This window comes from Phoca vitulina, unplaced genomic scaffold, assembly GCF_004348235.1.
Source record: "Phoca vitulina isolate PV1807 unplaced genomic scaffold, GSC_HSeal_1.0 scaffold22, whole genome shotgun sequence".
NCBI classification, from domain to species: Eukaryota; Metazoa; Chordata; class Mammalia; order Carnivora; family Phocidae; genus Phoca; species Phoca vitulina.
In genome coordinates, this window is record NW_022589725.1 from 277691 (window position 1) to 303838 (window position 26148).

General features: G+C 37.9%; 1 protein-coding gene across 4 annotated transcripts in view; it reads right to left on the reverse strand.

Annotated features, from left to right (window-relative positions):
* Window positions 1-26148, reverse strand: part of NCOA3 (nuclear receptor coactivator 3) — a 138757-nt gene that overhangs the window by 61173 nt on the left and 51436 nt on the right. For 2 of the 4 annotated variants that reach the window (XM_032419869.1, XM_032419865.1), the window contains exon 2: window positions 3924-4005. The exons of 1 other annotated variant lie outside the window; for it this stretch is intronic. The gene's annotated coding sequence lies outside the window, so the exon portion shown is untranslated. Of the gene's footprint in view, window positions 1-3923; window positions 4398-26148 lie in introns of those variants that run through there. One more of the 4 variants, XM_032419866.1, reaches the window with a different exon arrangement.

Here is a 26148-nt window from a genome sequence, read left to right on the forward strand (position 1 = left end):
ACACAATGGAATATTACTCAGCAATAAAAAGAAATTACTGATACATGCGATAATGCAGGTACATCTAAAAAATATATTATGCTGAGTTAAAGAACTTTTGCAGTGTGACTGTGGTTAAAAACAACAGTCACTCTCATACATTGCTGCTGGGAATCCAAAATGGTGTAATCCTTATGGAATGTGATTTGACAATATCTAACAAAAACTACATACACATTTACCCTTCAACCCAGTAGTCGCACTTCCAGGAACTTATCCTGAAGGTACACTCCCAAAATGTAAAAATATATATTCACAAGGTTATTCACTGCAGCATTATTTTAATTGCAAAATACTGGAAACAACCTAAATAATACCTATACATAGGCTACTGCTTGAGTGAACTATGGTATATGCACATAATGGAAACTATGTAAAAAATAAATGAGAAAGGGGCTGGGGGAACAGCAAGGTTGGTTACCTATGTGAAATGGGGGAAATGGGATGGAAAGGATACAGAAGGGAAGTGTATCTTTTGTATAATTTTAACTTTTGAAAATATCCTTGTTTTCTACAAATTCAAAAATAAAACCAATCAGAATGAGGAGCATTAAAAAAACTGGGAGCACCTGGGTAGCTCAGTCAGTTAAGCGACCGACTCTTGATTTTGGCTCAGGTCATGATCTCAAGATCTTGAGTTCAAGCCCCACGTTGGGGACTCCCAGCTCCCATCATGGAGCCCACTTTAAAAAACGTGGGGTGCACATGGGTGGGTCATTCAATTAAGCATCCGACTCTTGGTTTCAGTTCAGGTCATGATCTCAGGGTCAAAAGATTAAACTGCACATCACGCTCCATGCTACACGCTCAGTGGGGAGTTGGCTTGTGATTCTCTTCCTCTCCCTCTCCCTCTGTCCTCCCCCTGCCCTTCTGGCTGCCCCTTCCCTCTTCCCCACACGGGCCTGTGCACTAGGGCGCTCTCTCTCTCTCTCTCTCTCTCAAAAATAAATAAATAAATCTTTAAAAAATCTTTAAAAAACTGAAAAACAAATGAACCTAATTACATTTCAAATGAATACAGAAAGTTGGAGTGAGAAGTGAAAAGTGCAGAGGAAAGGGAAAGCAAGAAAGGAAGAAGGGGAGGTTGATTCAAGTAATTTAAGAATACAATATTTATTTATTCATTCTCAGTCTTGGGCAGGATGGTTTTAAGGTAGTGAAGAACTACATATAAATTCTCCACTTTAATTAAGTTTGTTTACTGTGGTGAAATGGGCAAAATGACTCTGAAATTATTCGAGATGTATTACAGGATAGAGTAAATGAGTAAGTGCACTGACAATGTTGGGAGCCAAGTTTTCTCACAACATAAAAAGGGACATAAAAGTATGAAATGGTAAGTGCAGAGAAAGAGCCCTGTAGACAGGGAGTGAAGCTGGACATACTGATATAAACTCATGATTTCTAAACTATGTATATGCATGTTGCTATGAATGTGCTTATGTACAAGTATGTTGGTGTATGCACATATGTGTGTATAAGCATGCATATTTTACTAGCTCTGTCCACTGAAAGGGTCAACCCACGAGCAATGAGGACACCTCCCCCCATCCCCGCAAGATCCTAGTCTCTAACACTTTCCTCCCCATAAGGACAGGGAGACTGATTAAGAGTTCCACTTTCTATCACTTAAATATTTATTTAAAAAAAAAAAAAAGAGTTCTACTTTCTAAACCTAGGACAACTGAAGCATCAAAATAATTAGGTAGAGTAATGAATTTATCAACTGAAAAACCTAGTAATTCATGAGTCCAAACTGACAGACAGGGCTCTTGATTACAGAACAATGTCAAGGGCTGACTCATAAAGGGAATGCTGGAATCAGAAAATGACCATTTTGGAACCAACACAGTGAAAAATAAGATCAGATAAGAATCATCAACGAATGTTAAATCTAGGGCAAACTGTGATGAGAACCATGGTATTTGCATTGTCTCCCCACAAAATGCTTGTTGCATGGAAGGAAAATAAACTATACAGTGGAGAAATCTGGCAACATCTTGGCCAAATAATCAATATTAACATCACAAGAAGGGACAGAAGAAATCATGTGTCTCCAGAAGTTGTGCATCTTTCTCAGGATGTCACATCACCTATACAATATTCCAGCCAAGAATGCATAACCTCAATCTAATCACAAGGAAACTTCAGAGAAATATAAAATGAAGAACAGTCTATTAAAAGGGGGGAAGGGCTGTGTTCTTCAAAAATGTCAATACCATAAAAGACAAAGGCTATGGAAATATTCCAGGAAAAAGGAGGCTAAAGAGAAATAAATACAGTAAATGCAGTACCCGACCCTAGACTGGATTCTGTACAGGAAGCAAAGGAAATGCTGTTAACAGACTTTATTAGGTCAACCGACCAAACTGGAAGACAGACCATACATTTGTGTCAGTGTCCATTTATGAAGTTGGTAACTGTACAATAGTTATATAAGAGAATGACCCTATTCTTAGGGAATACAGAAGTATTAGAAGAAAGAAGCTCAATAAATGTAACGTACCCTCAAATAGTTCAGAAAAGAACTATGCATGCATTTAGAGAGAGGGAAGGAAAGAGTGAGAGCACACACAGATGCAAACGATAAACAAGTGGGTAAATCTGGCTAAAGGATTATCTAGATGTTCTTTATACTCTATTTTTGTAATTTCATAAATTGGAAATGACTTCCAAATAAAGAGGTTTTTTTTAATAAATAGCATGGAGATAGTTCTCTACTATGTTCAGAATATAATGGGTATATACCATAATTAATTGAAGGATTTTATAGGGAAACAGGAAGAGCTGAGACCAGAGGTTTAGAGAGATTCCCAGATAAAGGACTGTTTCAAATGTCAGAGAAGGGAGTTTGTACTTTTTTTCTGTAAGCCAGGGAATAGAAACTCAGAGCAAAACAGAGGCTTAATTAAAAGGGACATACTTAAGGAAATTTTCTAAGCAAAATTTCAAGTGCTAGAAACAGTAGATAAGAGGGAGTAAAGGGACATTTGAACAAATACAAGATCTTGGCCTAGGAAGTAAGATATTAGCAGAAAGTGGTACAAATACAGGAGACATGAAAACAGAAAACCAGATAAGGCCTGTTTACTAAATTACTAATATATCAAAGGGGCAGGGTGGGGGGGCAGTTCAAAGATGACTCAGATTTCAAGCCAAGCTAACCAAAAGAATGACAGTATTATTAACAAAAAGAAATTTAAGCAAAGCATAACTGCTTTCTTGGCTATCAGACAACTTTTTCTATTCTCATTTTTCCTACCCTGGTGCTAGATGAGATGTTATATGCCAGCACAAGCAATCTGGGGAAACTAGTCTTCACAGGGTGAAATAGTTTTAAAAATAAGTGGGATTGATTCAGATTTTGAATAAACCCCATTAAAGTATTCACACATAAGGGAGAAGGGGTAGGAAGGTAGTATCTCATATTAAACTGTAACATATAGTTCCCTTCTTCCCCAAAAAAGTTTTGTTTGTATATATACACATATATATGAATATACATATATATCCACTTATTTCAAGACCATTCAGTCATTCAATTAATGCTATCATTAAAGAAGAAAACATGAGGGTGTCTGGGTGGCTCAGTCGGTTAAGCATCCGACTCTTGGTTTCGGCTCAGATCATGATCTCAGGGTCACGGGATGGAGCCCCGCTTCAGGCTCTGCGCTTAGTGGGGAGTCTGCTTGAACAGTCTCTTCCTCTGCCCCTCCCTCCACTCTCTCTCTCAAATAAATAAATAAAACTAAAAAAAAAAAAAAGAGAGAGAAACATGAAATATGACACGAGTTTAAGATTAAATCATAAAAGGAAAGGTCAGGATCTTCAGAGGGCGTAGACAGAAAATCACAAAGGATGAAATCAAAGTAAAAGTGAATTACCTGGCTAACCAGTCAAATGACGTTCAAGTAGGAGCTTATTTTTATTGGTCTGTGACTCCACTGTTCAGCAAGTATTTTGATCCTGAAAACAAACAAAAAAGGGGGGGGATGGTATTGAATTTTATTGCCCTTTCTTTTTAATATAAGTAGTATTATTAGTCACACACAAGTCAATCTTCCCCATCATTCCCTTCTCTGGACATATGAAACAAGCAAAAACAAAACATGCTATATCAAGTACAAGGCCTTTTCCTAGGAATTTGAGATGATGCCTTATTTTGCCATATAATACTGTTTCTGCTTAAAAGTCAGGTATAGCATATACAATATACCCTGTCACAGTTTATAAACATGGATAATGAAAAACAGGGGTTGAGGAAACCAACTCCAAGTCCTGAAAAGTAATCAAACCAGATCAGTAATGTGAATTTGGGGTGTCCCCACCTGTCCAAAAGGAATACTCAACAAATAACAATTAAAAACAATATTGAGGGGCGCCTGGGTGGCTCAGTCGTTAAGCATCTGCCTTTGGCTCGGGTCATGATCCCAGGGTCCTGGGATCGAGCCTAACCTCGGGCTCCCTTGCTCGGCGGGAAGCCTGCTTCTCCCTCTCCCACTCCCCCTGCTTGTGTTCCTTCTCTCGTTGTGTCTCTCTCTGTCAAATAAATAAATAAAATCTTTTTAAAAATAAAATAAAAACAATATTGAGGGGCGCCTGGGTGACTCAAGTCGGTTCTGCATCTGCCTTCATTTCAGGTCGTGATCTCAGGGTCTTGGGATGGAGCCCTGCATCAGGTTCCCTGCTCAGTGGGGAGTCTGCCTCTCCCTCTCCCTCTGCCCCTCCCGCTCCACTCGCTCTCTCACTCTCTCTCAAATAAAATCTTTAAAATATATATATATCAATATCGTGGCAGAAGGTAATGCTTAAATATCCGAGTCCAAAAAGATAAATATCTACCAGATGGATGGGTGGATGGATAAAGCAAGCAAGGAAGGAAGAAGAAAAGGAAAAGAGAAGGGGAAAAAAGCCATGGATGTTTTCCTCCCCTCTAGAAAAGACTGCACTTGGGTCACCAACAAGAAATATTTTTAGGGGCGCCTGGGTGACTCAGTTGGTTAAGTGTCTGCCTTCAGCTCAGGTCATGATCCCAAGGTCCTGGGATGGAGCTCCGCATCAGGCTCCTTGCTCATCAGGGAGCCGGCTTCTCCCTCTCACTCTGCCTGCCGCTCCCCCTGCTTCTGCTCTCTGTCAAATAAATAAATAAAATCTTTAAATAATACAAAAAAAGAAAGGAAATATTTTTAAGTGGGAGAGGAAAATGAAAGGCAGTTCTTCAAAAATAATCTGCAATAAAATACATGAACATATAAACAGCTTTCTTGCACTTGAGGAAGCAGCCTCTGGTACAGCAAGAAAGTGAGCCAATAAAACATTCACCTTCACCTTACGAACTTCCAAATATAACAAAAAAGCAACAATCTGACTACCAATAATTCTAGTGGTGTATATATATGAAGACAACAGCCATAACTATACCCTAAAGTTCATGCTGGAATTGGCAGGTCTGTTGGGAAGGGGTACAAGAAAAAACAATGTATTTACAAGTTCTGTATCATAGCCATAGCCAATCCGCATGGAGTATATAGGAACAACCAACCACAATCTAGCTGCATCATGTGAAGGGTCTGTTGCACATGTGAAACCCAATTTAAAGGTGAGAAAATTGAGGGGTAGCAAGGAAGCTCATCTATATGTGGTTCACAAAAGGATAGGAGGAAAATCCAGGTAGTGTATAAATGCCATGCAATTAAAGTATAAAAAAGAGCTATTATATCTACTAACATACCTATTTCTAATTACAGTATAGTCTCTAGCTTATAATTGAGATGTCATAAAGGAAGCGAATTCTTGGAATATATCTTCTAATCCACAATAATATGACTACTTGTTAGCATACGGTTTAAGAGCAGAAGCTCTGGAGTCCACCAGATCTAGACTCAACTCCCAGCTTTCACTTACTAACTAGGTACCCAACTTAAAGACTTCTTTGAGCCTTAGATTTATGATCATAAAACGGGGATCAATCCTCTCAAGGTTCTTGCGAAGATTAAGTGAAAATGCTTAAATTACTTATCAGTACCTGATACATAAATGCTCAATAAATTAAGGGACCTCTGGGTGGCTCAGCCAGTTAAGCGTCTGCCTTCAGCTCAGGGTGATCCCAGGGTCCTGGAATAGAGCCCCACATCTGGCTACCTGCTCAGCGGGGAGCCTGCCTCTCCCTCTCCTCCCTGCTCGAGCTCTCTCTCAAATAAATAAAATCTTTTTAAAAATTAATTAAAACTATTACTAGTCAACAAACAACAATTTGACATCTAACTTAAGAATGTCCAAGTACATTCAAATAAAAAATAGGGGAAAAAAAACAATCAATTAGTTTTAGTGTTTAAATGAATTCAATGTTTTGTTACTTGAATTTTTATGGTATCTAATTTAATTAGAGGAAGGTGAAGGGAAAAGCAGGCAGAACTTCTGTAAAGAAAGCCCAAAGTTTTCTGGCCTAGTTTTAAATCAAGTTTCATTTCAGAAATGGTTCTTTTGTTTTGCTCCTTTTTATGGGGGAAGGACAAAGGTTGTGGGGTAGGGTTAGTACCCACAGAACAAGAGGGGTGGATAGGAAAAGGTATCTGAGTCAGAATGTACCTAGTACCATAAGCAGGAAAACAAGTACTGCTGCCTAGTGTGGAAGGTTGGCAAGAGAACCTACATTAATACAAGTATTACACTGCTGGTGAGAAATACCCAAAGGAGTGCTAACCCAAGCTAATCTGTACCCCATAATCCCCTGGATCCAAAGAAACACCATCTACAAAATGTCCCCCTCCCAGGAAATGTGCAGTTGGACTACAGTGATCCCCAAAAAGTCATAGATCAATGACTGGCTTGCCTACCAGAACCTTGCAAGGGGTAGATAAGCTAAAAAGTACTATATACACCAGGGGTGTCTGGCTGGCTCAGTCAGAAGACCATGCGACTCTTGATCTCGGGGTTGTGAGTTCGAGCCCCATGCTGAGTGTAAAGATAACTAAAAAAACAAATAAATAAAACTTTTAAAAATAAATAAATAAAAAGTACTGTGAAGTAGGGGACCTGGAAAACTGCAGTTATCTAGAACCAAGATTCTGCAAAGCCAACAGTCCTAGCAGATTTCCTGGGACTTTATTTTTTACTTTTAACAAAAGTAAGCATATTCTTACCCCTTTTCATAATTTGGACTTTGGTCCATCACACAAACAAAAATCACATTAACAAAAACTAAATAACATGTCCTCAAAATACTAAATATGGGGGGGGGGATTAATTTTTCTACTAGAATTAATGAAAAATGTGACTGATGGGATCCACATTATCAAAGCCTGCATCAGTAGAAATCTAATGGGAAAGAAAAAAAAAATCAAACTGAGCTTTGTTAATAGCTAGTCTGAGAAGATGTGCCTCAAGGCCAGAACAAAGAATCAAACTGGGGGAGGGGAGCTGACAGAGAAGAAAATCCAAACTATATAATCTGATGCTTGGAAACAGTAACTGGGCAAAAAGAGGCCACTGAAGATCATGAACACGTTTTTCTTCTGCTGTTGAAAATGGAAAGGGAACAAGGACTCTACTATTAATCATATTAAGCTCATTGTTCCCAGGGAATCCCTCCTCAGTTCCCTAAAAAAAAAAATCATAGGGATGGGGATCACCCTCTTTGGGAAAAGTCGGCTCTTGCCCACTCATCTCCAAAACACTACAGAATAAGTTTACCCATCAATTTCAAGGTAAGGGTTACATAAAATTGGTGTAAATGAAACATTATTTTGCAATTCAGATTATTTATCAAATATATAGTTGCTGTTTTTTGGGGGTTTTTTCCAAAACTGTAACAACAGATTTTACTTGTAACAGTCAACCCCAACAAATCTGTAGCTAAGCTGAAAGGGAAGAACCAAATGTAAGTTAAAAATCATATGAAAATTTAAAATTATTTCTAGAGGTGCCACTTTTTTGGAGCTGTGTAAACTTACAGTTTAAAAAAATTTTAAGAAAAAAATTTATTTACTATTAGTCCATTATTATGTGTTTTAATAAATAGTAAGTAAAAATGTATTTGGTACCCAAGTGTACGTTGGTAATATATTGCTGACAAACTTTTTTAAATACCATAATCTTTTTTACAAGGGAGGGCAGGAATTATTTCAAATTACAGCACATACATGTTTAGTAAAGTAAGGACAGGGTTAAAAAAAAAAAACTAACAATGTATTACTACTTATCTCATGATATATACTAGAAAGGACTAAGCTGATTCATACTAATTTATTCTACATAGTCATTTAATAAATTACAATAAATGTTTAGTTCTATATGGAGTCAACCTAAAAACTTAAATGATGCAGTGAAAACAGAAGCCTTGCTTGCTTTCAGAAAACCTACATTTTGGAAGTCCAGCTTCTTGAAGGGACCTTGTATGAGACATTTAAATTAACTAAATGCTTCCTGTATACCTAGGAGATGCCAAGTGTTACACTGGCCTGCAAGAAGTATGAGCAAAATATGGTACCTATCACTAATTAGAAAAGGAGAAGCAGGTATCAATAGGCCAAAATGCAACTACGTTCATTCAGCAAATATGTGACGAGCATCCACTCACTACATGGCACCAGACACCAGCGATACAAGGAAGAACCAGAAGATGAAGACGTAGAGTCCAATGAGAATATTAAAAGAGAGTAGAGAACTACCTTGCCTTTTTCGAAGGACTGATGTGGTCACTGTAAAACAAACCCAAAACCACTTACTTCAGCAGAGAGACAGAGAATTAATGAAATTCAAATGTACAGATAATTTCTACAATTATTTTCCACAGTTATCGTAACTAAAATGCCTTTCTTTATAATAAAAGACAAAGTAAAGAAGAAAAAAACTTTCATAAAATGTTAAGCCATTTGTGTAAAAATCACATGAGACATAGGAAATATTAATGGGATATATAAAGGTTGCTGAAAATGAAAGCTATTTTTAACCCAACATATCCAGGAAACTATGCCATACACTTTGCTTACACAACAATACTATCCACTGATGAACAATGGCAGTAATATAACCATTCTGCATTTTTAAAATTACCTTGAGATTAAAGAAAACAACTAAAAAATCCAGTTGGCAGACCAGTTTATTAACAAGCCCCCATATCTTTGGCTAAGTTGTAGTAAGTACTAACATGGTTACTAAAACAGTCATGCAAGCAAGTCACTTGCTGGTGCCTGTTCGGCCTCCCCATCCCCTCCCCCTCACCGCACCCCGCCCGCTCTTGGAAAAACTGCATGCAGTGCTGCACGATCACACAAAATAAATACAGGAAAGGGGATGGGAGGATTGGGTGGGGAGCTGAGCGAAGCTCTGGGCTCCACCAGTGGAAGGCGTTCCACAAGAATTGCTACAGGGTCAAAAGTTTACAGTGGTTTCAATTTCACCTTTTAGCAGCCAATCAGAAAACAGAGACTGCATGCTGACCCCTCAGGCTGCAAATGAACATTAACTCATTGGCTACCAGGACTGCATATATTCGTTTTCTTGTTAGGATTTCATTTTTCGATTTTTCTTCTCTTTTTTTGAGGGGGTTAGGGAGAGGCAAAGAACATTTTAAGTTCAAGGTGACAATTTTTACTTAAGACCATGTATTTTAAACAGGTATGTGAGGGAAGAAATGATCGAGTAATTATCTTTCTCCTTGAAACCAGTTTCTTTATCCTGTAATATCTAACAAACTAATCATTAATGCTAGTATCAAATCAAGACAAAGAGTGAACTTAGGTTAAGGAGAAAGATTTATCTCCAAGAGATTGCAATTCTAAGAACAATTTATAATATCATGAAAGACAATGTTGCTTGTGAAACCAATATTGCACTGTTAACAAACTAGAATTTAAATTAAAAATTTATAAAGAAAAAAAAGATGTTGGTGTGTCTCCAGTGAATGCTTTCAAAATAACTCAGATAGGGGTGCCTGGATGGCTCAGTCGTTAAATGTCTGCCTTCGGCTCAGGTCATGATCCCAGGGTCCTGGGATCCAGCCCTGCATTGGGCTCCCTGCTCCGCGGGAAGCCTGCTTCTCGCTCTCCCACTTCCCCCTGCTTGTGTTCCCTCTCTCGCTGTGTCTCCCTCTGTCAAATAAATAAAATCTTTAAAAATAAATAAATAAATAATAAAAATAACTCAGATAATGAAAACATTTTAAGTTTTATCGACATTCCCATTTTTTATTTGCATAAATTCCTCATCTCTTCTCCAAATCATTAATATAAACATGCAACATACCTGTCCTTTTCATACTCTGCATCCACCAAAATGCAGGTACAGCTCCTAAGGTTTAAGCTTTCTCTTCCCATATTTCACCTTTCCAAACACTTCAGTACCAAGGAGTGATCTTTTCACAAAATAAACTCAAAAGTGAACCCTTTGGCAATACACACAACTGCTCCCTAATTCATTCATTCATTCATTTTATGTAAATCTATGAATGCAGTAAACATCACTAAACTAATCCATTAAATAACTGTTTTCGGCATTCAAAATTTAACACTGAGCAAGGGTAAAATGAAGATCTGTACCTTTACACACCTTAATTATACTACATTAAAGGACTAAATTTCTTAGAAGCATTACATGATAAAAGTGAAACAGGCAGTATTAACAGCTCTATCAAAATGATCAATTAAATCCTAAATAAGCAGATGCGTGAATCAGTAGTTAGCAATACTGCTCATTAATACAAGGTGGTCGAGTTTTAGCAGTCTTACTTAAAATTTAAACTTCTATTTAGAAGCCCCTGTAGGCACTACCACTACCTAAGAAAATGATTTCATGTAAGATACTCATTTTCTTATCCAAACCAGCAAAATTAAGAAATCAGTTATTTCTGAACACCTAAATATACAATATACAAAAGTGCCAATATATAAAAGTGTACAACCAATACAAAAAAGTGCCTTAATATATGACCGCTAAAAGACTTCAAAATTAATCCATATAGTGTATAAAGTTTCCAAAGCAATTTAATGTCAGTTAAGGTAGTCATAAAGAAACTTGATGCTGATACATAGTTTTTTTAATTCAGCATTAAAACAAGTAATTTTCTAGTAACAACTCACAAGCCTTCATGACGTTTATGCATATTTGCCAATAAAAAAATCTACGTTTAAAATCTAGTATTTTTAAGCATGGCTTGCAGAAGCGCCTTTTATATATTAAATTAGAGGAGTCGACTGTATATCTTCTTTTTACAAGATGGCCTCATTTTGAAAGAAAATGGATGCGATAAAATTTTACATCAAGTCAGCATGTTAGCAAGAAGCTTTTTTGTGTGTTCTGAATTTGATTAATACAAGCCAAGGTCACTTCCTGAAAGATGCCTACCACTGCAGCTGCAGGCAAACTAGGCTCCCGAGCAAGGATGGGGGGAAGGGAATGGTGATGGCATTCATTAACACTGAGATAAACTTCCATCTACACTAGCAGCTATGTAAGAAGGGGGCAACATGAAGATCCCAGAATTCCTGATTAAATATAAAGATTAAGATATTTCCAGTTATTAATATTTAAAAACAGAAATTTAATTCATTATATATAATGCTCATGTCAAAACTATGTCAAAGATATCGTCAGGGTGCCGGGCTAGCTCAGTAGGTGGATCTCGGCGCTGTGAGTTCCAACCCCACATCGGGTGTAAAAGATTACTTAAAAGCAATCATTCAATAAATAAATAAATAAAAAGATCTCTTCACTGCTACAATACATTAAAACATTTCGGGGCGCCCGGGGGGCTCAGCTGGTTAAGCATATGCCTTCGGCTCAGGTCATGATTCTGGGGTCCTGGGATCAAGCCCCACATCCGGCTCCCTGCTTCTCCCTCCCCTCCCTGCTCTCTCTCACTATCTAGGTCTCTATCTCCCCCAAGTAAGTAAATAAAATCTTCTAAAAAATAAAATAAAAATAAAACATTTCACTACTAATATCATATAAATCATCTAATACCAAATACTGAAGTAAACTTAGTATTAACACAATAAGATCTGTATGCAAAACAGCCTACAAAGGAAGAGACAGGCCCTTGAAGAAAATAGAATCAGAGATTCAATTTCTCTGATCGAAAAACCAAGGGTAACCTGAAGTCATGAAAGTAGAAATCCAAAATAAAAGCCTATATTGCAAAATACTCGCTAAAGTTTTGTACTGAAATTCAATTAATTTTCCTCTTACCTACATTAATACAAGTATTACTGTTTCTATACTCAAAATAAAAATGTCATCAAAACAAACATTATCAGTAACTAGCATAAACCCTCTCCCTGAATGATTTAATATCAAGATTTAATTGAGCAACTACTATGTACAGCTAGGAAACCATACTAAGTACTTTAGCTGTCCTCTATGAGATTCTATATACATTTCAACTAATTGGATAAAATATTGAGTAAGGAAATCTATATGCTCATTTTCTAATTTTCTATTTAATCTTGGATAAATTATATTGGTTTTGTGTGCCTCATTTTTCCTACCTGCCAAATGGAGTTATACAGGAACAACGATATTCCAGAGACATATAATCACCTCTGTATTTTAAGTGGTTGTATAATAAACACAATACCTGTCTTTTTTTTTAATCATCAGCATGTTCAAACGCATGGTATTTCAATGACATAAACTGAGAATATGGGGGGTGGGGGGGATGGGTTAGCCTGGTGATAGGTATTAAGGAGGGCACGTATTGCATGGAGCACTGGGTGTTATACAAAAACAATGAATCATGGAATACTACATCAAAAACTAATGATGTAATGTATGGTGACTAACATAACATAATAAAATTAATATAAAAATAAAATAAATTGAGAATATAATTTTGTCCCTCCCCTTACACTCCTCATTGTTGTATTTTTTTTTTGTTTTTTTTTAGATTTTATTTATTTATTTTGAGAGAGAGAATGAGAGAGAGAGAGTACATGAGAGGGGGGAGGGTCAGAGGGAGAAGCAGACTCCCTGCTGAGCAGGAAGCCCAATGCAGACTCCATCCTGGAACTCCAGGATCATGACCTAAGCCAAAGGCAGTTGCCTAACCAACTTAGCCACCCAGGCGCCCTCCATCATTGTATTTTGATTGAAGTCTGGTTCAATAACTTCAACAAAAAACTGAACAGATGTTAGATGTTCAAGTTCAAATAAATGGATACAGCTTTATTTTTTTTAAGTCTTTTACCTTTTAAGGACTGGCAAGAAAGGACTATTACTTAATAGGCACAGAGCTTTCCATATATGTGAAGGGCTTTTTAAATCATTTTAGGAAAAGGAAGTCAACCAAGTAAAAAATACCATGAGAAGTGCCTGAATTCAGACAATCTAGTTACTGGGCATGGCAGAGGTAGGCATTCAGAAGGGTTCATTCAATAAGACCTGATCACTTCCCTTTGAAATGAGGCAAACTCTAAAAATGGACAAGGGGTAAAATTAATTATTCATATACCTTTTCCTCAGAACACCTTGTGAGGCACTCAGAGGGGTAAATTTTTCCTCAATCTCTCCTAGCCTCTATGCAATCTTTGTTCGACCTTGTGAATTATTCCAAAAATAGAACAAAGCAAAGCATTAAGCAGTAGTTAGCTTCTTGTCATATACATCAGGGTGAAGGAGGTGCAATCATTCCTGCACATCTCCAACCATATCATTCCTCTCCCCTAGTTTTATCCAAGTACCCAATGTGTTCCTTACTTGGCAAGTAAGACAAACTCAACGAGGGTCAGGGAAGCTAGCTGCCTGGTCTTCCTGTACCAATGCAGCTTCTATGCCAAAAATAGAACCTGAAAGGAAGCACTGGCTATAAAATAAAAACAAACAAAATACTGGCCTGCATGACTTTTTGCTCTGCCCAGAGTGGCTCACAGATACAAGTTTGAGAATCACTCTGTAAGGGTCACAGATTAAGTATTTTTAAAAAATTCAAGTATTTTCTATAGCATCAAACTAGACAGACTGGCCATCCCACAACTGAAAAATTCTATTACAAAAAATTCAAAGTATTACACCATATAAAATATTATTACTCAGTAATAATGTAACTATGCTGCATGCTCTTTCACTTTTTTAAAAGACTTATTTATTGGGGTGCCTGGGTGGCTCAATCAGTTAAGCATCTGCCTTCGGCTCAGGTCATGATCCCAGCATCCTAGGACCGAGGCCCGAATAGGGCTCCCTGCTCAGCGGGAAGCCTGCTTCTCCCTCTCCCACTCCCCCTGCTTGTGTTCCTTCTCTCGCTGTGTCTCTGTCAAATAAATAAATAAAATCTTTAAAAAAATTTTTGAGCGAGAGAGCGCATGCGCAAGCACAAGCGGGAGGGGAAGGAGGAGAGGAAAAGAGAATCTCAAGCAGACTCTGTGCTGTTCCCCAAGCCCCACCCAGGGCTCAATCTCATGAACCTGAGACAGTGCCCTGAACCGAAACCAAGAGTCGGACGCTTAACCGACTAGGCGACCCGGGCACCCTGCCATATTACTTTTTTTCCTTTTGAAGATTTTATTTGAGAGAGAACGAAAGCAGAAGGGAGGGGCAAAGGAAGAGAATCTGAAGTCAACTCCGCACTGAGTGTGGAGTCCAAGCTGAGATCATGACCCGAGCTGAAACCAAGAGTTGGACACTTAACCAACTGAGCCACCCAGGGACTCCCCACCATATACTCTTTTAAAAGCACACTGGAGGGGCGCCTGGGTGGCTCAGTCAGTTAAAAGTCTGTCTTTGGCTCAGGTCATGATCTCAGGGTCCTGGGATCAAGCCCCATGACAGGCTCCCTGTTCAGCCAGACGTCTGCCTCTCCCTCTCCCTCTGCCCCTCCCCTCCGCTCCTGTTCTCTCCCCCTCTGAAATAAATATTTTTTTTTAAATTAAAAATAAATAAATAAAAGCATATTGGACTATAAGCCTCAACCATACCTTCAAGTGAAAAAGCTAACAGGCTGTCATTACAGTGCCTACCACATAGTCCCAGTAAGTGGAAATCCTCCATTCATTTCACAAATGTTTGCTGGAATTATACCACATTGTACACTACTGCTATTCCAGGTTCTGTAGATACAAAGGTAAACAATGCATGAGGCCCTCACAGAAGTCCTTAAATTCAGACAGCCTAGTCCCTAAGCATGGCAAAAAAAGGTGCTCAAAGTCTATAAAGACTTAACACATGCCTTTCAGATGAGATAAACTCTAAAGATGGAAAAAGGATAAAAATCACGAAGCTTATACATTTTATTGGGTATTAACAAACAGCAAATAAACAAATATTTCCAGAAACTGATAAGTGCCATAAAGGAAAGAAATAGGGTGATACAATACAGAAAAGGAGGAAAGTACAAAGAGGAAAGTAATTTCAGGTCCAGGAAGGGGGCTCTCTGAGGATACAATATTTAATCGAGAACTGAAAGGAACCAACTATGCAAAGACAATTACAAGCAGAAAGCACTAAATACGACAGCACTAACAGACAATGAAACTAAGTATTATTAATCAATTATCTATTTTATTATATCATTAAGTCCAACAAGTCTCAATCTTCTTCCCACGTTTAGTCTGGGACCCACACTATAGACCAATAGGAACTTGACAATTATGTGCTAGATAATCTGCCTAAAAAGTGATGTGTTCCATTTTAAAATTTAAGTTTAATCGAATCAATAAAAAACCATACTTAAAACCAGTAAACAGCATGGCTCTCTAGGGAAGTATTAGTAATGAATGAGGCGAAGAAATATTACTAAAAACAATACTTATTTAATGGATTTGGAGGGAAAAGGCATTCAAATTCCAGCTCTCCTAATTACCAATTATATGACTACCACCTGTTTCTTCCTCTATAAAATAAGGATAACATCTCTTGCCCTACCTATCTCAAATGGCAGTTAAAAAAGACTGAATGATTTGAGATCTTCACTACCACCAATACGTCAGGAAAAGCCATGTCTCTGGGTACAAAAAATATACAGCCCATCCATTCATTAAGAGAAACTCCCAGGGCCTCACACTTGATTTTATTTTTTATTTAAACCCAGCTTACTAGAACTGTATCTGGTTTCCCAACTTCACAGCATATTAGAAGGGAGAGGCTATTAGAAGCAATAGCGGGCGCCTGGGTGGCTCAGTTGGTTAGGCAACTGCCTTCGGCTCGGGTCATGATCCTGGAGTCCCAGGATCGAGTCCCGCATCGGGCTCCCTGGTCAGCAGAGTCTGCTTCTCCCTCTGACCCTCCCCCATCTCGTGCTCTCTCTCTCAAATAAATAAATAAAATCTTAAAAAAAAAAAAACAAGGACGTTTAAAAAAAAAAAGAAGCAACAGCATATTAGAAAGAAGAGGCTATTAGAAGCAAAGTATTGACAACAGCAAGACAGTACAGCTAACTGGCTGGCAAACAAAAGTGAAATAGAAAATAAAAGTTAAAATAATAAGCAAACACAGAAACTCTTAAAATTAAAGTGGTCTAGGGGCGCCTGGCTGGTTCAGTCTGTTACATGTCCAACTACTGATATCAGCTCATGTCTTGATCTCGGGGTTGCGGGTTCAGGCCCTGGATTGGGCTCCACGCTAGGTATGGAGCCTACTTTTAAAAAAAAAAAAAATGAAGTGGTCTAGACTCTACAGTCATTCTGCCTAAAGAGAAATAATCCTCTTTAATTCAGAAGGTACAAGAGGTATCACCCACAGCAAAAAAAATAATAATAATGCTCCTAATGTCCTATGTATCATTAGGAGAAGATTAAATACACTTAGCACACTGCTTGAAAAGGGGAAGTGTGATGACACTTACGAATTTCCATTTCCAAGGGTTAAATTTCCACAAGTGTCGGTGCCTTAATGGTTGTGTTTTTGGCTATGCCAGCAAACATTACACTATGTACCTTTTTCTTCTCTGAACCTTCTTCCCTCCCTTCCCAGCCACTCCCCAAGTATGGTGCTTCCAAGCAATGGAATGATTAGAAGGCAAGCAGCAAAGGTTAGAAAATCATGGAACTTAGATAATCAAGAGTGGGGAGTCAGAGTTAAGGCAAGAGACTTTCCCCTAAGTACAACACAAAATCCAGAAGCCTAAAGAGATCATCAATACATTAAAAATTAGCATATTTTTATAGATGCCATATAACAACAACAAAAACCCATAACCAAAGTTAATCATCAACTGGACAAATCTCATACAATTTGAGCACCAAGATAATAATGGTAAAGGATTATAATCCATTGCAAAAGCTAAAACTTCATGAAATCATAATCTGAAAATATACACACAAAGGAAAAGCTCTTCCTTACAGGACAAATCCAACTAATAAATATAGAAAGTAATGATGGAACTAGAAAATCACCATTTGCAAAATCATATTAATAATTCATTCAAGAGGGGCGCCTGTGGCTCAGTGGTTAGGTGTCTGCCTTCGGCTCAGGTCATGATCCCAAGGTCCTGGGATCAAGCCCCGCATCGTGCTCCCTGCTCAGTGGGAAACCTGCTTCTCCCTCTCCCACTCCCCCTGCTTGTGTTCCTTCTCTCGCTATGTCTCTCTCTGTCAAATAAATAAATAAAATCTTTAGGAAAAAAAAAAGTATCAATACCATGAAACACAAAGATAGGTAAGAAACTGTCAGGTTAAAGAAGACTGAAGAGACCTAACAACTGAATGCAATGTGTGCAATCTTGGATTTTCCTTCCCTCTAGAGGACATTATAGGGACAACTGGTGAGATGCAGAATAAGATCTACAGAATAGATACTGTAACATTAATTTTATGATTTTTTAAAAAAGATTTTATTTATTTATTTGACAGAGAGAGACAACAACAGAGGGATGTTAACTAAATGTTAACTGAAATGTTAACACTGAACACTGAAGGGCACCCAGTACCTCTTTATGTAAGTGCTGTAACTTTTCTCTAAATACCAAATTAAGGAAAAATGAAAAATAATCTAAAAGGCATATAACAGACTGGGAGGAAACATGTGTAGTGTCTAAACAGACAAAGAATAAAAACCCAGAACACATAAAAGCCCTTACAAATTAGTAAGAAAAGACAACATAAGAGGACAAATGGTCAAAGAATCAGAATAGGCAGTTCACAGTAGCACAAATGGTCAATAAATACATGAAAACATGCACAATTCTTCCAAGAGATAGGGAAATGTAAAATAAAAAAACAATGAAAGAAAACAGCATCAGGTGGCAAAAACTAATCACTTTAAGCATGTATCCTTTGTTCCAAGGCTAAGAATATACAAGTACACAAAGATATAAAGATATGTATAAAGCTATCCGATATAAAAGAGCAAAAAAAGGGAGGAAGGAACAAACAGCATCAGTAGGGGAAGAGAAACTAACTTCATTCAAGTTCCTTGAGGTAAGAGACTCCAGTTCCAGTATGTTCTATTTGTTAATATTTATCTCCAGTAACTAGCACGTGACAAGTACTCAACATATAGTTGCTGAATAAATGGTTAAAGAAAGGATAGCCCAAAATGTTGTTTATACAGTCACTGAAAAGAATGCAGTATAAAAATATATAAATAAATAATTATAATAATTAAAATTCTAAAAAAAAATGCAGATGTACATATATAACCACATAAGAAGATGTCCATGAAACAAACGGACAAAACAACTTGCAGGCAACATCTAACATGATTGTTTTTAGAGTGTGAGAATGTCTACACAGATATATTTGTTTATACCTGAGGGAAAGTAAAGAAAGGTTCATACAATTTTGATAAACGATTAAAGTAAAGGAATGCTTTTTCAAGAGGTGGGATTACAAATAACTTTATAATCAGTATTTTAAAATAAAAATTAAATTTAAATAAGATGTCACAAAAAAACTGTTAAGCTGCACACATCATTAAACTCCTTAATGTAATATAAAAAGAACAGATTATAAAAACATTAGGTACTATGCACCAAGACTCTTAAAAAAAATCTTTGATCCAGATTCTACTTCCAGGAGTCTTTCCAAGGAAGTACAGTAGTCTCCCCTCCCCCCACCTTATCTGCAAGGGTTACATTCCAAAGAACCCCAGTGGATGCCTGAAACCAGGGACTGTACCGAACCATATACATACACTATGTTTTTTTCCTATACTTACCTACAATAAAGCTTGATTTATCAATTAGGCACAGTAAAAGATTAACAACAATAACACAAAACAATATACTATAATAAAAGTTACGTGAATATGGTCTCTAAGTACTACACTTCCTTTTCTTCTTGTAATCATGTGATGGAGGATGATAAAAGAGATAAAGTGAGGTGAATGACATAGGTGTTGTGACAGAGCATTAGCCTACTATACATCAGAAGGAAGATTATCTGCTTTCAGACCTCAGATGAAACCCAAGAAAGCAAAGCTTGGAGGATGGCTTATGTATCATATATGCAGACAAAGCTTAGGAAAACAAATGCTCTCACCAGCATTACTTTTAATGATCATAAAATGGATGCAGGCTTTAATTATTAAAAGTTCCGCACAGGGGTCCCCGGCTGGCTCAGTCAGTAGAACACGCAACTCTTGATCTCAGGGTTGTGAATTCAAGCCCTACTTTGGGCATAGACACTACTTAAGGGAAAATTCTGCACAATTACAGATAAAAGCAAGATGCAGCAATATATAAAAACTGAATCACAGGATAAAGAAGAAAAATTTAGCAAATGCACCAAATGTTAATCCCCAAGATGACTAGTACTCTTCCTCCACTTTGAAATTGCCCTCATATTTCCAGTATTAGCTTTTTTAGCTCTTAGGATCACAAAATAAAAGGGATGTGAAAAGGTTATAATTTATTTACAAATATTCCTAAACTTGTTTTGCATTTGAAATACAAAATCTGAACCCCAGGGCACCTGGGTGGTTCAGTCGGTTAAGTGTCCGACTCTTGGTTTCAGCTCAGGTCATGATCTCAGGGTTGTGAGATCCAGGACCACATCGAGCTCCATGCTGGGCGTGGAGCCTGCTTAAGATTCTCTCTGTCCTTCTGTCTGGCCCTCCTAGCCCCCTGCTGGTGCTCTCTCTCACTATCGCTGTCCTTATAAAAAAACAAACACCCTAAATGAAATACCACCACACATCTATTAGAATGGCTAAAATCTTAAAAACAACAGTAACAAATGCTGATGAGAATACAGAGCAACAGGAGTTCTCCTTCACTGCTGGGGGAAATGCAAAATGGTACGACCATTTTAAGAAGACATACTGGCAGCTTCTTACAAAGTTGAACACACTCTTATCACAGGATCCAACAATCACACTCGTAAGTATTTACCCAATTAAGCAGAAAATATATCCACAAAAAACCTACAAACAAATGTTTAATAGCAGCTTTATTTATACTTTCCCAAACCTGAAAGAAACCAAAATATTCTCCAATAAGTTAAAATAAACTGTTGTATATCCGTACAATGGAATATTATTCAGCAACAAAAGGAAATGAGTGGTCAAGCCAAGAAAAGACATGGGGGAACTTTAAATGCACATTGCTAAGTGAAAGAAGCCAATGTGAAAAGGCTACATACTATATGATTCCAACTACATGACATTCTGCAAAAGCCAAAACTATACAAAGAGTAAAAAGGCCAATGGCAGCCAGGGGTGCAGGGGGAGGGGAGGAGGATAAGTACGTAAAGCACAGGTAACTTTTAAAGAGCTGAAACGATTCTGCAGGATACTGTAATGACAGATACAAGACATTACAAATTTGTCAAATCTACAGAACTACAAACACAAAAAATCTGTAAACTGTGGACTTTAGTTAATAATATTGCATTCATATTGGTGCATTAATTATAACAAGTGTACCATGTACCACACTAATGCAAAATGTTAATAGGGGAAACCAGAGGGATGGGTGGGGGTGGAATATGGGAACTCCATTATCTATTCAATTTTTCTTCAAATCTAAAGCTATTCTATAAAATAAAGTCTATTAATTTTTAATGTTAAAAATTACAAAGAAATATGCTACTTCTCAAGTGGATATCTAACACAAATTAAGTATCACAAGTAATAAGTTTTGTATTTTCTGAGTTGTATAAAACTTTCAAAAATAAGGCTGCAGAATTTTCACACCATATAGCTCACTTCTGCAATGCCAACCAAAACTTCCAAAATGAAAAGTAACATGAAAATTCTTCATCAGAGACTTCATGCAATCTCTGGGTCATTAATCCAACCATGTTAGTTCTCAATGATAAATTAAACTTGCTTCAATGATACATTTAAACTTATTAACTCCATATGGAAGTTTTCTTCTTTAAAATTCTCACACAACTGTTAAATCTTTGCAATATCATCTGCATAAAAAAGGTAAAAATTTTAAGATTTTTTCCTACCAATTCAGAAACATTTATCAAATGTCTACTCTGTAGCAAGCTAAATATACTGTAATAACAGTTTCTACCTTGTCAAGAAAATTAATCTGATTTTCCAATGAAAATCTCTTCCAATAAACTTGTTCTGAGGACTGTTAAGTAGTGGGAAAATACAAACTTCAGATGTTACCAAAACAGAAGTACAGATTGTTAGTGATTCACACAAAAACCCCAGAGCTATCTTACCAAGAAGAAATTTAACTTATAAAATTACAAAGTATTTTGATACTTCTGGATTAAATACAAAAGGCACAAACATGTGGCTAAATAAATCAGGGAAAGAAAATATCTTAAACCAGTTTCACAGGCAGCTCCTTACTCCACATCAATAACCCAGAGTAGCTGGGTAGATTCACACAGAAGAAAAGCAATACGACCTTAACAATTCCTAATAATGACAAAGCCTGTAAGTACCAAGTGAGCACTTAAGGTACTTCTGTTTATTACATGGGTATCTTTTCAGACACATGCATAAACAGGAAACACTACTTTTGGCACAAGTCTTGAAGAATATAAAAGTTTGCACATAGGCAGTTCTTTCAAGCACTACAGGGGGAAGTACATTCAGGCTTTCAAAAGAAAGACACTAATAAATCTCCTATTAGAATTTAAAATTTCCATCACCAAGAGACTTGTAGAGTACAAGTAGAAAGTAAAGCAATAACCGTATTATTACAGTACTATAAAAGTGTTAATTACAGTAATATATACACTAACTTATCAGGAAAGTATCTCATTTCACAGACAAGGAAGGACTCCAGAAGCTGTGATTTGTCCACTCTGATGAAGCACACCCTTAAGTATGCTAAGATTCCATTTGTGATAAATTGGAAATCCTAACGTAATAAAAATATTCTAAGCAGATTTAAGCCACTCTGCTCAAACCAACCTGCTCACATTTAACTACATTAGAGCCATTAATTAGATTTATTCAGGTAAAAGCCCAGCAAAAAAAAATTTTTTTTTATTTTTAAGATTTTTTTATTCAGGGACGCCTGGGTGGCTCAGTCGTTATGCATCTGCCTTCGGCTCAGGTCATGATCCCAGGGTCCTGGGATAGAGTCCCGCATCAGGCTCCCTGCTCAGTGGGAAGCCTGCTTCTCCCTCTCACACTCCCCCCGCTTGTGTTTCCTCTCTTGCTGTCTCTATCAAATAAATAAAATCTTTAAAAAAAAAAAAAAAAGATTTTATTTATTCATTTGAGAGAGAGAGACAGACAGAGATAACAACAGAGAGCATGAGCAGGGAGGAGAGGGAGAAGCAGGCTCCCCGCTGAGCAGGGAACCTGACGCAGGGCTCGATCCTAGGACCCTGGGATCAGGACCTGAGTCAAAGGCAAACGCTTAACTGACTGAGCCACCCAGGGGCCCCCAACCAAAAAATTCTTTTAAGTCTTATACTACATTTTATTTATTTTTTTTTAGATTTATTTATTTATTTGTTTGACAGAGAGAGACACAGCGAGGGAGGGAACACAAGCAGGGGGAGTGGGGGAGGGAGAATCAGGCTTCCCACTGAGCAGGGAGCCCGATGCAGGGCTCGATCTAAGGACCCTGGGATCATGACCTGAGCCGAAGGCAGACGCTTAACAACTGAGCCACCCAGGTGCCCCTACATTTTTTTTTTTTTTAAAGATTTTGTTTGTTTATTTATTTGACAGAGAGAGAGAAACAGCATGAGAGGGGATAGGGTCAGAGGGAGAAGCAGGCTCCCCGCTGAGCCGGGAGCCCGATGCAGGACTTGATCCCAGGACTCCGGGATCATGACCTGAGCTGAAGGCAGTCGCTTAACCAACTGAGCCACCCAGGCACCCCATTTTTTTTTTTTTTCAAGATTTTATTCACTTATATGTCAGAGAGAGAGAGAGCACAAGCAGGGGGAGTGGCATGCAGAGAGAGGAGCAGGCTCCCCGCTGAGCCAGGAGCCCAATGTGGGACTTGATCCCAGGACCCTGCAATCATGACCTGAGCCAAAGGTAGACGCCTAACCGACTGAGCCACCCAGACATCCCTAACATTTTAAATAGGAAAAAAAAAATTTTATAAAGAACTTTCTAATCACAACATTCTTATAAAATATAACCAATCAATGAAAAGCAACAGCAACATAATATTCAAAAATAAGGTAATCTCAAGTTCAAGGACACTGAATAGGTGCAATGACTTGGCATCTAGCACATACTCCCTAACCCAGCATAGCCCAAAATGAACTTGCATCCTTCCAAATCATCTAATATTTGTTTTTCCCTATATTTAGGTTTTGATACTTGTAATCTGCCTCAACTCTTTTCAGCAACCATACCATTTACCAAAAATCTTAAACCATTTTTTTAACCAGAATATTTTATTGGATTTCATCTTATAGTTCATATTCATTAAAAAAAATGAGGCATATCACTTGCCCAAAAAGGATTTATTCAGTGTTTCCCTAAATGCCTTGAATTGGAATCTAGATTAAGAAAATCTGGTCTGCAGGACGCCTGGGTGGCTCAGTCGGTTAAGCATCTACCTCCGGCTCAGGTCATGATTCCAGGGTCCTCGGATCGAGTCCCACATCGGGCTCCCTGCTTGGCAGGGAGCCTACTTCTCCCTCTCCCTGCTGCTCCTCCCTGCTAGTGTTCTCTATCTCTCTGTGTGTCAAATAAATAAATAAAATCTTTAAAAAAAAAAAAAAAAGAAAATCTGGTTTGGGATGCCTGGGTGGCTCAGTAGGTTGAGCATCTGACTCTTGATTTCAGCTCAGGTCATGGGCTCAGGGTCATGAGATCCAGCCCCGCATCAGGCTCTGCACTCTTTGGGGGAGTCAGCTTGAGATTCTTTCCCTCTCCCTCTGCCTCTCCCCCTGCTCACGTGCACCTGTGTGCATACGTGTGTGCACGCATGCTCTCTCCTCTTCCTCTCTCTCTCTCTCAAATAAGTAAATAATAGGTTAGCACCACCCATTAACTGATCGAATTATACTATATATGATGTGTCTTACATACAATTAATCCCAAATAACTTTTACCCCTTTTGTCACCCAATTATTCTCATTCACCATTTTGAACCTAGGGAAACAAACTGCTTAAATTATTTTAAACTAGATCCTACCATTAACAGAAGGAAAGAACAAACATTTACTAGAATCCTAGGCTGCACAGCATTTAATTATCCATGTATAAGACATCTAAAGTTTAGATAGGTTAGAATAACATGCTCAATGTTTCACAATTGAAGGAATAGAGATTAATTAGAACTCAGAATAGCATGAATTCCAAGCTCATGTGTCTTGTACTATCCTTCTCCCCAAATTTAAACTGTATTAATCACTGTGATTGTATAAATTTTGATTCTAAAATTACCCAATAGCAACAAATTTGCAATTTTGGGGGGAGGAGGAGCGCACAGGTAGAAAACAGGTACCCAACAACTACCTAAAACTACGTTTTTCCAATACATAACCAAGGGATATTAGACATATAGTCTCGTTTCCTATTCTTCATAATTCGGAATCTTGGTTCTAGAAAACCATTAGTGGTGACAAGATCCTGCCAGAATCAGAACCCCCATCTTCCTACTCCATGCTCAATGTACCCTCCTTATCACTCCACTTGTCACAGAGCAGTAGCTATCCAACTACGGTTCCCAGAGCAGCAGAGAACTGAGATATGCAAATTCTTGAACCCTATGCTAGTACAGTAAACTCTGAAGATGGGGTCCAAGCAATCCGTGATTTAAGCTTTCAGGTGATTCTGGTGTGCTCTAAAGTTTGAAAACCACTGCTTTCAAGAAACCCTGACTTTTTAGGATTGCCCTAGGACAAATGCTCCTTAAAAAAGGAGTTAATCATACTCCTAAAAAGAGAAAACTGACTTACTCCTCCTTTTTTATTGTCTAGTCTAGCAGTTCTTCTCAAATGTTAGGGAGCAGAATCACCTGGGTGGGAGGGGCTAAATTCCTGGGCCCTACCCCCAGAGATTACAATTCTACAGGCCTGGGGGTAGAGGCCTTGAATTTGCACTTTTAATATTGTCCAGATGATACAAATACTGCAGGAAAGCAGACTACACTTTTGAGTAGCAGTGGACTAAAGGCAAACCCTCAAACAGATCTCACAGATCCCAATGTGAAGAACACTTCCATCCTTCCTTTCTCATCCTTCCTGCTTGCCCACTGAGATTCTCATCTTTCCCGTGACTATTTTTGAAAGTCAAAACCAATTTTGTCAATTCAATTTGTAAAGGAGCAAAATTTGCCATTCCAAAATGTGTCTTTTTGGCATGTGGATTATTTTAGGCTACTTCCAAGAAAGAGAAGGCTCAAGAAGAACCTCTGACCTTCCCCCTAACTGCCTAGAATTTAGACAGAAGACCTATTCCAGGAAGGGAGCTATCACCAGAGATAACTACAGTATAATATGAAGTAGATGTGGTAGACAAGGACGCATTTAGCAACAACTATTTGTTAAAATTCAGCTGCTCTATGTCCTATTGTCTCTGTATGGCCAGCAAACATCTACTCCATCTCATCTTCCTGTGAATTGTCTTCCTTCCCTTTGAAGTCCTTGACCCCAGCCCCTTCTCCCTAGCTCTGAATGGCATATAAGCCTCAACTGCCTGACTACCTGTGGGCCTCATATTCTTATGGAGACCCCTTACACACATAATTAAATTGATTTTCTCCTGTTAATCTGTCTCATGTCAATTTAATTCTTGGACCAATCTAAAAGACCCCTGAAGAGGAGAGGTAAATTTTCCTCCCCAACAATT